Below are 3,923 nucleotides of genomic sequence, written 5' to 3'. Positions count from 1 at the left end.
TGATAAATACAACTTATTATGTGACTTGTTAAGCACCTTTTTACTCTTGAAGTTAGTTAGGCTCGCCATAACAAAGTGGTTGAATTGAATTGACTCAAGACATTTCATATTTACATTTTTTATTAATTTTGTATTAATTTGTAAAACATAATTCCACTTTGGCCTTCCGAGTGGTGCTGCGGTCTAGGGCACTGCATCAGTAGAGACCAGGGTTCGATCCCAAGCCGTGACCGTGAGACCCATGAGGCGGCGCACAATGGGCCAGTGTCGTCTGGTTTAGGGGAGTGTTTGGCTGGCCAGGGTTTCCTTGTCCCATCGCGCTCTAGCAACTCCTTGTGCTGGGCCGGGCGCCTGCAAGCTGACTTCAGTCGCCAGCTGGACGGTGTTTACTCCGACACATTGGTGCGGCTGGCTTCCGGGTTAAGCGAGCAGTGTGTCAAGAAGCAGTGCGGCTTGACTTAGTCGTATTTCGGAGGACGCAAGGCTCTAGACCTTCCCCTCTCCTGAGTCCGTAAGGGAGTTGCAGCGATGAGACAAGACTAACTATCAATTAAATATCACGAAATTGTGGAGAAAAGAAAAATCCACTGTGGCATTATGGGGGTATTGTGTTTAGGCTAGTGACAAATTCATTTTTTTTATCAAAATGCTTTCTTTGGAGACGCTTCTGTCTATTTGGGCTGTTAATCCTGTCTAGCACAGCTTTATATATATATATATATATATATATATATATATATATACAGTGCCTTGCGAAAGTATTCGGCCCCCTTGAACTTTGCGACCTTTTGCCACATTTCAGGCTTCAAACATAAAGACACGCCCAATTTTTCAGTTTTTGATTTGTTAAAAAAGTTTGAAATATCCAATAAATGTCGTTCCACTTCATGATTGTGTCCCACTTGTTGTTGATTCTTCACAAAAAAATACAGTTTTATATCTTTATGTTTGAAGCCTGAAATGTGGCAAAAGGTCGCAAAGTTCAAGGGGGCCGAATACTTTCGCAAGCCACTGTATATATATATATATATATATATATATATATATATATATATTGATAAGTGTTGCTTTCCACTTTCTGGAGGACCGAGTTTTGAAATCAGTGAAATTAGAGTATGATAGCTAAGGAGATTGAGAAAAAATACCGGTCTCCAGATTATATCTTCAAACTAAGGGCAACCATGGAATCCTTGACAGGGAGAAGCATCCATCCATGATGTATACGGGTATGTGTAACGGTTTTCTTGAGTTGAAGGAAAGGCGGACCAAAATGCAGCGTGGTTATTATTCATGGTTCTTTAATAAAGAAACTATACATGAATAGACTAACAAAACAATAAATGTGAGAAAACCTAAACAGCCTATCTGGGGAAAACAGAGACAGGAACAATCACCCACAAAACCCAACACCAAACAGGCTACCTAAATATGGTTCCCAATCAGAGACAATGATTAACACCTGCCTCTGATTGAGAACCATATCAGGCCAAACATAGAAATAGACAAACTAGACATGTAACATAGAATGCCCACTCAGATCACACCCTGACCAAACAAAACATAGAAACATACAAAGCAAACTATGGTCAGGGTGTGACAGTAAGATAGTCCAGCTTGCCACATTTTCAGATATTACACGTTTCTAATTTTGACAATGTCGTTTTCATTTCAAGTTAAAAGTGTACTGTTAGCTAGCTAGCTAACATTAGCTGGCTGGCTCGCTAGCTAACATTACGTGTATGAACTTATGATTCATATCTCAGAGCCATTTGCTCTGCTAGTTATAGCCTAATGTCAGTTAGCTAACATTGAACCTGGTTGGTTAGCGACCTACAGATACATGCAGGGTAGTAAGGTCATGAGTTGGGATTATGGTTCATTGTTTAGCTAGCTAGCTACATGTCTTAACAAAAGACTCCAATATGCAAGTAACCATTTCAATAGAATGTCTCTGCGACAACTGTTGATACACTTAGCTGGTAAATTCGCTCTGGCTATCTACTCTGATTTCAGAGTACTCTCACTGGTATTGCCAGAGCTCAGAAAAACTGACGAAATTATGAACACTCACGAATGTGGCCGGTGTCAGTAAGCGTAAATTGTTGCCAGCAGCACAGTTGCAGTCACCAACAGCCTAACCAGCTCTGCTAGGGTGAGTAAAGTGGTCAGTGAGCTGTTTTCTCATTTGTGTCTGGAAGTAGCTAGCAAGCTATCCAACTTAAGCCAGTTAGCTTGGGTGCTTGAATGTTTTGGTACCTACTGGAGAGGTCTGTCAAGGCTGTGGGTAACTGGTGAAAGGAGTCAGGCGCAGGAGAGCTGAGATTTGTGGACAAGGTATTTAATACAAGATAACACCAGTATAAACACAACATTACGATGCGGGAAAAATACCGGTACCACAAAATAACAAAACCCGGCAACAAAATACCAGCCGTCAGTAACAGCCTGAACAATAGAACAAACATGCACACAAACATGGGGGAAACCAGAGGGTTAAATAATTAACATGTAAAGGGGAAATTGAAACCAGGTGAGTAGAAAACAAAGACTAAACAAATGGAAAATGAAAAGTGGATCGGCAATGGCTAGAAGGCAGGTGATGTCGACCGCCGAACGCTGCTCGAACAAGGAGATGGACCGACTCTGGCAGAAGTCGTGACAAGCTCTTCTTTGTCTAAAACCATACAGTATTGTTCACACCCTCTTAAGCTTTAGCCTGTTGTGGCATTGGTAAATAAGATGTTTTATTCATTTTCATAAGTATGCTTATGTGGGAAAAGTTACTTGGGGCCCAGAGAGGTGATAGGTCAGGTTTGTCTTATCTGTGAATGTGTCTGTAACTATTCCTAAACCATGTGAAGGGATGGTGTGATTAATGGGGAACCAGTTAGATGGCTCCACAATCTCTGTGTGCCAGTCACTCCTCTCCGCAAGCTTGTCCAGGAGTGGTTGTATTTTTTATGGGAGTGTCTAGAATTGACAATTGATATATGCCATTTGGTCCTAAGTGGTACCAAGAACGAGATAAGAGCTTAGTCTAAGAGGGCAAACTAAACAATAATTTATAGCCAATGCTGTCTGGCTATGGGATACTCACTCCTCTCTGAAGTAAAATCTTTCTTTGTGTAATGTTCCTAAGATCTGTTATTTGTCATGTGAGTTTAGATGGGTGTGTCTTTGCTATAAAGCATCTCAGTTGCCATTATGTTGACACTCTCAGAGAATTCATTTATAGACACTGAATTGATCTGAGAGTCACAGGGCTATGGTGAAGCTCATATAATTAAATATGGACTTTATGATAACTCTGACGTGTGTGTGGTTTGCTCTCTCATGATTTGGTAATACAGGAAATTTCCACAACAAGCCCTGCCCATCTCTTTAAGGATTGATCCGAGCAATCTGCCCTAACAAAAGCAGTCAAGGCCGTTTTCTCAAAAGTTGATCAGCTTCCAACGCATAATTACTTCCCCATTGCTCCTCAAATGCAGTGTATGATATACCATTGTGTAGCTCTGTGTCACTGCTTTTATCCAATGTAAAAAACACAATTTCAAATGTTGCTACATAAGACCGAATCAAGGCGGTCGGTCACAAATGTGGAAAAAGTCAAGGGGTGTGAATATTTTCTGAAGGCACCTGATACCACAATGTTATCATGCTGACTTTATGGTTTAATAACAGTGCCTATTTTGCATGTCAGCAAAGTATGACCTCACAATACGTCACTGTTAGACCTTGGTGTGTGCATTCCTTCCTGATAAATGAAACCTGATTTCCCTGCAAAGCCATCCTCCAGCTGTGGTGGTCAGTTATCTCAACAGTTCATCTATGTTCTACGCCCACTTCATAGTGAAACCTACAGTATGTTTTAGGTTTCATTTCAGCATAAAAACGAAACTGACAGAGTAGTGTTGTAATGC

Source organism: Oncorhynchus clarkii, chromosome 7 (genome assembly GCF_045791955.1).
Source record: "Oncorhynchus clarkii lewisi isolate Uvic-CL-2024 chromosome 7, UVic_Ocla_1.0, whole genome shotgun sequence".
Lineage (NCBI taxonomy): Eukaryota > Metazoa > Chordata > Actinopteri > Salmoniformes > Salmonidae > Oncorhynchus > Oncorhynchus clarkii.
The sequence above is the reverse complement of the archived record's forward strand: the minus strand, read 5'-3'. Positions refer to the sequence as shown.